The sequence below is a fragment of the Palaemon carinicauda genome, chromosome 2, assembly GCF_036898095.1.
Source record: "Palaemon carinicauda isolate YSFRI2023 chromosome 2, ASM3689809v2, whole genome shotgun sequence".
NCBI lineage: Eukaryota > Metazoa > Arthropoda > Malacostraca > Decapoda > Palaemonidae > Palaemon > Palaemon carinicauda.
Window position 1 is genome coordinate 55,149,599 of NC_090726.1, and position 12,500 is coordinate 55,162,098.

Consider the following 12,500-nt stretch of genomic DNA (forward strand, 5'->3'; position numbering starts at 1 on the left):
AGACAAGAAACTTTGCTTGTTCAATGTCAGCTTAATAACAAGAACCATGACTTTTCGATTTTGAAGATATTTTCCGACAGGTGGAGTAACAGTTGCCATTGTTAGTTTGTTATTAGATTGAATAAAATAAGCTATGCATTTGATTACGTATTTTGCTGATAAATATTAAATAAATGCAAAAATAAGAATATATATATATATATATATATATATATATATATATTATTATTATTATTATTATTATTATTATTATTATTATTATTATTAGCCAAGCTACAACGCTAGTTGGTAAAGCAAGATGCTATAAGCCCAAGGGTTCCAACAGGGAAAAATAGCCCAGTGAGGAAAGGAAATAAGGAAATAAATAAATGATGAGAATAAATTAACAATATATCATTCTAAAAACAGTCACAGCGTCAAAACATATATGTCCTATATAAACTATTAACAACGTCGAAAACGGCTGTCATATATAAACTATAAAAAGACTCATGTCAGCCTGGTCAACATAAAAACATTTGCTCCAACTTTGAACTTTTGAAGTTCTACTGATTCAACTACCCGATTAGGAAGATCATTCCACAACTTGGTAACAGCTGGAATAAAACTTCTAGAATACTGTGTAGTATTGAGCCTCATGATGGAGAAGGCCTGGATATATATATATATATATATATATATATATATATATATATATATATATATATATATATATATATATGTATATATATGTGTATATATATATTGAAAAAGCTCCACGATCATAAAAACTCAGCATGAAATACGTGTATTTTTATGCATTACACAAAAGACTTCCGAGAGTGCGTTCACATCTGTGGACTAGGTGACAGAGTCCACAGGGGATGGACGAAAGCTCTAAAGCCATTCATGTAACATACAAAAATATACATATTACGCTCAGCTCTTATCGTTGTAGAGCTTTTTCAGTATAAAATTAAAGTAGGAAATGTGTGCGCGCCGTGTATAATTATCTGCAGTATATATATATATATATATATATATATATATATATATATATATATATATATATATATGTATGTATGTATATATATATGTGTGTATATATATATATATATATATATATATATATATATATATAAATGAAGATAGAAAAAGAGTAAAATTTCAATTGAAATGCTTACATTAGAAACATTATAAGGTTGAATATGTGTTCTACTGTCAAGTATTAACGTGAACTTGAAGGGAAGATTAGATGTTGATCATGACTCTGAGGACTATTGAAGAATAGAAATTACAGAGTAATTTGTATTCAACTGTTAATATTGCACAAAATGGCAGGATGATCTTCCTAATCGGGTAGTTGATTCAGTAGAACTTCAAAAGTTCAAAATTGCAGCAAATGTTTTTATGTTGAACAGGCTGACATAAGTCTTTTTATAGTTTATTTATGACATATCTGTTTTGACGCTGTTACTGTTTTTAGAATGATTTATTGTTAATTTGTTCTCCTCATTTTTTTATTTCCTTCTTTCCTTTCCTCACTGGGGTATTTCTCAGCTGTTGGAGCCATTGGGCTTATAGCATCTTACATTTCTAACTAGGGTTATAGCTTGGCTAGTAATAATAATAATAATAATAATAATAATAATAATAATAATAATAAAGGAAAGGAGAAAGAAAGCTTAAGTTATGTTTAAATTGCCGGACTTGTATGATATTACAAAACACTTGTAATTTGCTAATATGAAGAGACATTTGTATGTTTTCCGTATGAAAATGAAGCCAGGCTGGTTCATATAATCAAGTGAATATTGATTACTATTTAATTAAAAATGTGCTTATATACTGTATAGTAACCTTGGTTGAAGTACAATGGTTGTTATAAAAAGACACCCGGAAGCGATTGAGCAAGTTTAACATTTTGTTTAAAAAAAGGATTAATAAAAGAGTGTTGATATATATATTAGAAGGAAGTAGATAAAAATATCCCAACAAATCGTCAGATTGGTGGATAAGAAAAATAGAAAATTATCGTAATATATCGTGTGTTCATAAGTTCGAATAATATACAGGTAAATTCATTTGATAATTTTTTCTCTGTATATTTACAAAGGCTCTTGAATTATAATGGGTCTCTTTTTAATGTTACGTATAGGGTGAATAAGAAAAGCATTCTTTCCCTCTAAAAAGAATTTCAAGTTCACCTAAACCGTTTTTGTGGCCTCACACACGCGTGTATATATATATATATATATATATATATATATATATATATATATATATGTGTGTGTGTGTGTGTGTGTGTGTGTGTGTGTGTGTGTGTGTGTGTGTGTGTGAGAGAGAGAGAGAGAGAGAGAGAGAGAGAGAGAGAGAGAGAGAGAGAGAGAGAGAGAGAGAGTTAATATTTGCGTTATTTATGATATTTAGAATTATTATTATTTTTACTTCAACGAAATACATATAATATCATGCTTTATCTTGTGAGGTTAGCTACTGTTTCAGATCTATATAAGACCTTTCTTACTTCCAATCTGGTAGAATCTCATTTGTCCTCTATATTAAAAGGAATTTTATTACCTTCAGATGAAGACTGGGCTGTCTTCTCTCCTTCTCTTGTCGTGGTAACCGCATTAGCCTGATGAAATTCCTTGAAGCCTTTGCTTCCATAGTTGGTTCCCTATTCGAGGAACTCTCTAATCCCTATTAATTCAGATAAGCCGGATTTGTCATCATCGTGGAAGAGATACATGTTATTTTTTCAATCCTGAAACATTGTTGTTGTTGTTGTTGTTTTGTGTGTGTGTTTACATGGAAATTTTTCTTCAAATTGATAAGGTTTTTTCTTTTGGTTGACAAAGCCAGGGAAATACTTATTCTTGGTAAACAAATTAGAATATCTTACACATGTAATTAGCTAGATGAAAGTTCTTACGCAAGGATAATAAAAAGCCTTAGCAAATATTCAAGATTCTTTTTATTTACGTTATGAAGTGTTATTGTTATTTGTCAGTTCATTCTCAAGTCATGTTTTTATTAATTTTCTTGGTAATGAGAGCAAACGTTTTCGTTTAATGTTTTTCACGTACTCGGATATCATTAACCCAAATAGAATTTCAACTTTATCACGTCGAGGTTCAAGTGGAACTTGAGAGAAAAACATGAAAATAAATCGAAAACGGAATAGGATATAATAATGACATTGGATTTTGACAGGCCGAAGCCGTTCTTATTTGAACAGGTAATTGAACCCCTGAACTGATCTTTTCATTTTATCGATGCAATATTGGAAAACATTTAAAAAAAAATATTGGCAAAAATGTTCCCTTGTGTATTGAGCCATTGACATGAAAGTACAAATACGCTCGTATGTGTGCGTATAGAAATGAGAATGACAAAGGTAGCGCTAAATTTATTGCAAAGTGACTTTTGTAACCTCTAAGGAAAAAAAATACAGTATTTCATTTTCCCTTCAATTGTCCCGCCTGTGAGTGAATTTAATTTTCTTTGTTCTCACATTTTTGTTCTCTTTATGTTCTCGTGGAACGGATGTCTGTGCTCCTTTGTTCTTAACTTTTCCGTTCTGTTCTGATAGACCTTTTCAGCTTCATTTTGATGCGGTATTTTTTAGTTCTCGAGTTAATCAATTTAACCCATGAAATTGTGAATTTTCGGTGTTTAGCTGGAAATATTGGTCTTGATAAATTTAGCTGTGCACTTTCTATATTATTATTATTATTATTATTATTATTATTATTATTATTATTATTATTATTATTATTATTATTATTGTTATTATTATTATTATTATTATTTCTTGCAAAAGCTCCAACTTTAAAAGGAGAAGCACGTTCTTATATCAATCAATAATATGAATGATTGTTGTATCATGTATGAAATTGGTAGTAACCTATGTGTGGCTGTGGTTGAAAGATTATCGTGATGTAAGTTACTTCGTCAGTTGAAACTTAAAATAAATGAATGGTTATGCATGTAATAGCTTATCAGCCCAAGAATTGCGTTTGACATTGATCCATTTAATGTTTTTTTTTTCTATATTGTCTAACTTAAGACTTTTAAACTACTTGGTAGCTGAAGAATATCGTGGAGTCTTTTCTTGAGATTTGGATGTCATCAGGGAAATATGAAGGAGTAGCAGATTTATGAAGTTTCGGCGTTTTGATAGCGTATTGGCAACGTCCCTGCCTGGCGATCTAACTGACTGGGGTTCAACTCCCGCTCAAACTCAATAGTTTTTTGTAGTGTCTACAACATCACCAATCTTTTGAGCGAAGGATAGGGTTGGTTTGTGGGAGCTTCTAAGTCTACCCACTGACTCATCGTCAGCCATTGCCTGGCCCTCCCTGGTCCTAGCTGTGTAGTGGTCAGTCTCTAGGCGATTATAACTATCCCTTGCCTCTGCCTTTAATGACCGGCATTTAAACCCAGATACGGGAATCAAAGCGAAGGTGGGTGGACTGTATCAAGGATGACCTTCGATCAAAGGGATTAACCGGTAATGAGGTGTTGGACAGAGGTAGATGGAGAAAGCTGACCAGAAACATCGACCCCACATAGAAGTGGGAAAAGATGCAGACAAAGAACACGGGAATCATTTATAAATCATACCTGAAGAATAAAATGTTGCAATTAATGGTCATTACTGTGATCAGGTCAATTTTGCCTTAGTTTTTATAGTGGAAATTTACAGACCTGCTAGAAGCCTATCTCCGAGGAAGAAGAGGAAGTTTCCATCATGAAAAATATGTTGGTTGTTATTGATTGAGTAATCATTTGACATCTAAGTCGTTGTGGCTAAAATTACCCGAAAGACTGATTCCACACTTTTATTGAATTTATAAAGCAGAACTCTAATGTGAAGAATCGTCACTCCAGTATTACTTCAGGAAAAGACAATTATTTTCCTGTCTTTTTTTTTTTCTCCTGAAATACCTGCTGTAGTGAAAGAACATAGATCTCAGTTTATCTTTAAGGTCGTATCAGTAGAGGTGTTAGTTTTATCGAAACAAATGGACGGGAAGGAAACTCAGAGATGTAGTAAGTTGTGGCAAATTTGAAAGTACATCTGTGATTTTATGGGAAAAAAATGTGTCCTGTGGCACTTTTGTCGTTACTTATGGAAAAATTTATGTATTATACGAGCCAGCCAACATTTTGTACATTGGTGAGCGGCGAAATTGGAATAAAAGGAATTTCCTGCCATTGCATTTCGGAGATTATTGCATAGAGAAATTATATTCTCAACATTTGCCCATTAACTGTGGCTGCTTATAAATTTTGATGAGGCTTGGAATTATGTCAGGATGACTAAAGTAACTATAATCTTCAACGGTAATTTGTAAGCCTTGAAATAGGGTCTTTCTATTTTTTTCTGGAAGGTAAGTTATACATTATTACCTCTTTATTGAAATAGTGCATCCTAAGTGGATTTATTCTTTCAAAATAGTCCACATAGGAACAAATTGAAATAGGCTTCACCTGTTTAGTAACCTTTGAAATATAGCATCAACTCGAGTTGCTTTTTGTCTCCCTTACATAATCCTTTTTATCATTTATGGTTCATAACAGACTGGTCAGTCTTTTTAGTTTACGTTATAGGATAAATAATAAGGCTATTATGTTTTATTTTAAGATATTCAATTTGATTAGTAAAGCAATTTCGTTATAGAATAAATATTAAGGCTACTATATTATGTTTTATTTGAAGATATTCAATTTTATTAGTAAAGCAATTTCGTCATACAATAAATATTGAGGCTACTGTATTATGTTTTATTTGAAGATATTCAATTTGATTAGTAAAACAATTAACCAGTTAAATATTTGCAGACGAAGGTCGCTGTAGCTGTATCCCAAATGAAAATGATTATATTAGAATTGTATTCGAATTGTATGACTGCAGGTAATTCACATAATTGATTCTATTTGCTACGTTTGATTTTTCATGGTCATCAATGCAGTCCAGTGAATAGTTTTATTTTTCTCATGCTCAAAAATTTTATTTTATTATAGTTGAATATTATTCATAGAGTTTATAATCATAGATTGGCGTAGAATGAAAACTACTCAAGAGTGTCGATTCTGTAGCACGAAAGGTAACCTAATGTTGTAGTTCTGCATTTCAAATAAGGACGGGAAGCCAGCCAATGGCCATAATGGCCTTGCATTGCAGGAGGTCACCATGAATAAATGCTAATTCGCTGGGAAGCTTGGCAAGAAATTATGGTAATGATTATATTGACATTGAATTCTCGACGATGAAGTGTTCAGTTCATATCATTAACTTATATAAATACATACACACAAACACACACACACACATATATATATATATATATATATATATATATATATTATATAATATATATACATATATATTAGTTTATATGTATATATTAATATATATGTATATATATTATATATGTAATATATGTATATATAATATATATATATACTGTATATATATACATACATATATATATATATAATATATATATATATATATATATATATATATATATAAACTTTACTTTCTTTCGGGATGAAGTTGCTCCTTATTCTTGATTGACCTAAGCCTGACTTCTTTTTAAATATCGATTATAATTAAAGTATAACATAAATGTCGAATACTGGAGTTAAGACATATGGAGTTTAGTAAAAGTTGATTTGATTTTCATCCTTATTTTTCCCTTAGTAATACTATTATCAAGCCCCGGGATAGAGTGCGCAATCTGATGTTTTCTTTTTCTATCTGTTATTGACATGTTTTTGACTAATACAATGTATTAATTTTCGGGCAAAAAGAAGAAAAAGGGAACAGACATCATTATTTTCTGCAACTTATTTTTGAAAGGCATTACTGTATATAAATTTTGATCAAAGGCACTTCACTTACTGAAATTTACGCAATTAACACTTATTAAAGGCAAATGACTTTCATCTTGTGATAATCATCAGTTTAAAATGTTTTCTGAAATATAAATAAAAGTGTCATTTAAACCTTGAGATCACAAAACCTATCAGGTATCCCTATTCCATGGTAAATGTTCTCTAGATGAATTTTCTTGACAATATAGTTATATATTGTTGCTTTTTATGTTAAGAAATCGTTCTTTTTGTGCTGCGATTATGCAGTCCCTGTGGCGTATCAGTGTTCCTCAAGAGGTGCACAGTAGGCATGATATAAAGATCTTTGCAGAGTACTCTCTGCCCCTAACAGCACTCGCTTTTTAGCTTTCAATTTTACTGCAACTGCAGGTCTCTCTCCCAGTTGCATGTGGGCACTTGAATAGCCTCCTAGGTCCCAATGCCCAGCCTCGTGATCCGAATTTTTAAATCCATAAACTCAATAATACAATATCTGTGGCAGTTGTCTGTGGAATATCTTTTTCTTCTGTTATTATTATTCGGCGAAATTTACAAATTTAAAGCCAGATATATTATGTTGTAATCCTCACCCTGGTAAAATCACGTATTTGTTACATTATAAAGACAACTTCAAACCATCGAAATTCAGAATACCAATATTTAATGCAGTCTACTCTCTCTCACATAATCATTGGACCGTCGAAATTAGAGCTAATTCTTACCCACCGAAAGGAAGGGAGAAGAGGTAAAAATTTTCATTAATAGAGTTATTTACAAGTGATTATGTTTATAGTTGTGGTGACGCCGAAAAGTATACATTTTTGGTGTGTGTATGTATATATATATATATATATATATATATATATATATATATATATATATATATATATATGCGTAAAAATCACAGGAAAACGGGATGTTCAGATGCATATATATATATATATATATATATATATATATATATATATATATATATATATATATATATATATATATACACATAGATCTTCCAGTTTTTCGTATAATTCAGGCTTATTGATTGCTTTATCATTAGTATACAACATTTTTAGACTTGATTAGTGAATGCAGAAAATCATATTGTGTTGTGAATCTTTGTATCTGGAAAGGTTGGGGAGATGACTGTTGGTGAAAAGAAATGTATGCGTAAACTGTACATTTTACTGTAATTTAGAATTTAAAAAAATACTGATTGAAGAAAACACCGAGAATGAGATGATCGATAAGAAATATTATAACAAATGGAATAGGAGGAAAATAAGAAAGGATAGAAGAGATACACACCAAGGACAAACTAAAGAAGATGAATTTTGCCGTAGGCAAGAAGAATATTAATTAAAAATTAGCTATAATGGCAATAACAATGCTGTAAATTATTTACGTCCTGTGCTAATGACATTCGAGCATATTATGTTTTCATTTTGAAACAACTCACGCACTCTCACCTTTTAACCTCAGTATGAAGCAAGGTCTATTTCTTTTTATTAATAGCATCCACGTTCTATTTCTTAATCATTTACCTCCCACTTGTCTTCCATCAAACGAACAATAGAGGAAAAATTCAGGACAGTTTTTTTCCTTTCTTTTTTTTTCTTTTTTTTCTGCGGGGAAACCCCGAGACATAATGGTAGTTTACTTTTTTATTTCCGTTCAGAATATCAAATGTGCATTGACACTTGCTAGCGGTGGAAGATGCATGTATTTGCAAGGTGATTGTTCTTCTAGTTATACCGACAGATTTTAAAAAGTCGTACCCAAAATATATAGAGTACTGATCTCCGAGGAACAGGTAGTAGGTTGGCCAGGTCACCAGCCACCCCTTGAGATACTATGGCTAGAGAGTAACTGTTATGGGGTCTTTTGACTGGCCAGAAAGTACTACGTTGGATCCTTCTCTCTAGTTTATTTTCCCTTTGCATACTCATAAACACCGAATAGTCTGGCCTATTCTTTACATATTCTCATTTGACCTTATACACCTGACAACACTGAGATTACCAAACAATTCTTCTTACTGCACTGTAATTGTTCATTGGCCACTTTCCTCTTGTAAAGGGTAGAAGAGAGACTGTAGCTTTGGTAAGCAGCTCTTCTAGAAGGACACTCCAAAATCAAACCATTGTTCTCTAATCTTGGGTAGTGCCATAGCCTCTGTACCATGGTCTTCCACTGTCTTGGGGTAGAGTTCTCTTGCTTGAGGGTACACTTAGGCACACTGTCCTATCTTATTTCTCTTCCTCTTGTCTTGTTAAAGTTTTTATAGTTTATATAGGAGATATTTATTTTAATGTTGTTGCTCTTCTTAAAATATCTTATTTTCATTTGTTTCCTTTCCTCACTGAGCTATTTTCCTTGTTGGAGCCCCTGGGCTTATAGCATCCTGCTTTTCCAACTAGGGTTGTAGTTTAGCAAGTAATAATAATAATAATAATAATAATAATAATAATAATAATAATAACAGTGAAAGTGTGTTGTTTCTACGCGCTGCTCCACGTATATTATTAGTATTTTTTTTGCCGGTACTGATTACCGTAGTCAAGGTCTATATATGTTCGTAGTTTCTATTCAACTATCTATAGAAACAAATCAATCATGACTTTGATATAATCACCTTGATGTGGAGAGAATATTGGAAAATAAATGTTTACATATCCACTTTTATCTCAGGTACTCAAAGGTTAATTTAACCCTCTTTGGTTACGTAAGCCTGAGGGTGTTTAGTCCCTTCGGTTACACACCTACGTCAGGCATTGAACACACACATTCTCTCTCTCTCTCTCTCTCTCTCTCTCTCTCTCTCTCTCTCTCTCTCTCTCTCTCTCTCTCTCTCTCTTTCTCTCTCTCTCTCTCTCTCTCTCTCATGAGAAGTCTGTTTCTGTTAATCCCATCTCCTTTAATACCGATATAACTAGATAAAGGAATACTTCTCATTTTTTTTAATGTCACTTGATCTTATATTGGTCTTTGATATTATCGCCTCAAGAACTTTGACGTAAACCCATTGTTGTATATATATATATATATATATATATATATATATATATATATATATATATATATATATATATATATATATATATATATATATATATATGAAATATTCATTTTAATGTTACTGTTCTTAAAACATTTTATTTTTTCCTTGTTTCCTTTCCTCATTGGACTATTTTCCTTGTAGAGCCTTGGGCCTATAACATCCTGCTTTTCCAACTAGGGTTATAGCTTAGCAAGTAGTAATATATAGATATATATATATATATATATATATATATATATATATATATATATATATATATATGCATGGGGAACATAAAAGTGGTGAAAGGGTTTGTCCATCGCCATGGTCAGCAAATCTGTACTAGTTAGGGTAACCCATACTAGGTTGGTTTGCTGTGAGCCATCAGACAAAACACCCATCATCACCAATCCGGTCTGGTAAGCGTGGTGATGAAAACTGGACAAACTCCAGACATGAATTGACATGTCTGAGGCATTTGTCCTACAGTGTACTGGAGACGGCTGTATTTGTTTTTGTATATATATATATATATATATATATATATATATATATATATATCCCTCCATGGTTTGGCTGTAGCTTGTGCTACCTTTCCGTTAGATAAGTAATGAGCTTTGGTGAGATTTCTAGCGCCATGGCATTGTCAACAAGATCACCAAAAGAGCTTATATGCCGTTTCTGCCTACTCGGCAGTTACCTATTCAGGTTATATTCAAAGTTACTATTCAAATGAAAGAGGGGAGCTTTGTTGTTAAGATGAATATGTATAATTTGTTGCATAAATGAATGAATAAATAAGGCCTTCCACGAACAGGAGATATCTCTTGGTTAGAGTACTTAGTGTTTTCTGTATATTTCATTAAAGTAATCTTATAGACAAGACGAATAATTCTTTCTGTATAGCATAAGTTCAGCTTGCAATAGATGTATCTCATTTGAGTTAGTAATAGAAAGAGCAAGGAGACGTGGTTGTCTCAAAGAGATTGGAAGTTAAACAGTCTGTATTTATTAGTGCTTCTTACGAACATGTAAACAAAAGAGGAATATATTAGCTTACGAAAAGAGTAATTCCAGCAACAAATGAAAAGACACGTTAAGCTCGCCTTACTTATACTTGAGAAACTGACATCATAACCTAGACTTGGAACAATTAATGGTTCCCTAGGCCAGTTCAATGTTATTACTGTTCTTGAAATGTTTTATATTAATTGTTCCTTACTTTTCTTGTAGTTGATCTCTTTCTCTATTTCATGTCCTCACTGTGCTATATTTCCCTGTTGGAGCCCTCAGGGCTTTAACAGTGTCCTGCTTTTCCAACTAGAGTTGTAGCTAAGATAATAATAATAATTGCGGAATGCATTATCCATCCCTTCAGATAATTTGTAGCCGTTGTAGAATCATTTACCTTCATTCAAAATATCACAGGAGACTTTTGAAACTCTCAACACGGGAGAAGCGTTTTTTCGTGTTATATTAAAAATCAAAGATGAAATTATTTATCAATACCGCTTTTGGGGCCACCTGTATTGCCTACTCTTTTTTTTCAGCAAAAGTCTTTTTTTTTTTTTTTTTTTGCCTTATCTTTTTACTATGATTCTAATTTTTATTCTCATTATTCTCACTGTCTGAAAATTACTATTACAACTTCAATATTATTGTGTGGCGAAACTCATCCGTTACTGATTAGCCAAGATGATAATGATATTTTTATTTTTACAGATTATATAAGGAAAATTTTATCCATTTATATATATATATATATATATATATATATATATATACATACATATATATATATACACAAACACACACAACAACAACAACAACAATTGCAACCCTCTCTAGTTCGCTGCATATCAAATTTCTCAGACATGTCTATTCATGTCTGGGGTTTGGTCAGTATTTATAACCTTATATATCATATTTATACTGATTCGCTACTTTTAACTTTTTAATGGTATGCAATTCTCGAAATATGACTAATTCCTATAAATCTATTCTGAATTCCATGAAGTAAATTTATCAACAATGCGGCTGATATGTTTTTCGTACTTTTTTTGGTTTGAAAACCTAAAATAATCAAGTATTTAACTATTCCTTGATCTATCTTTTGGGATGGTATACGGTATGCATTCACTTCAAAATGTGGAAGATTATCCGAAATACCTAGGAAATTAACATTAAATTCATATATGATATATAATGTAACTGGAAGAACTTACCAGACATTTTTCATGACCCTTTTCCTGATATTATCTAGTTTAAGTTAGATCTGCACAAATGAGTAATTTCAACTTGCTTCGAGAATAATTAATTACCTCACAAGTTAGTGCAGGAGCATAGATAAGCTCTTTATTAATTAACTGCCGAGTTAAGTTGTCTGTTGCAGAGGTAGATGAATTAGGTGTGGAACATAAATTCATTTTATGTTTGCAGGTGAGTTATTGTGTTTGGCTTTCCACTCTGATGAATAACAGGGCTACTGAAAATAATAATCTTCGAAACCAAAATGTAAAAGACTGACTTTGTTCTAAGACAAATTAGTTTGGTATAGAAGGCTTAATATGATAAATTATTATTATTATTATTATTATTA

At 31.6% G+C, this 12,500-nt stretch overlaps 1 protein-coding gene across 1 annotated transcript in view; it reads left to right on the plus strand.

Moving 5' to 3' along the window:
• Nucleotides 1-12,500, plus strand: part of LOC137625121 (tolloid-like protein 1) — an 865,074-nt gene that overhangs the window by 664,349 nt on the left and 188,225 nt on the right. The gene's annotated exons all lie outside the window — the stretch shown is intronic.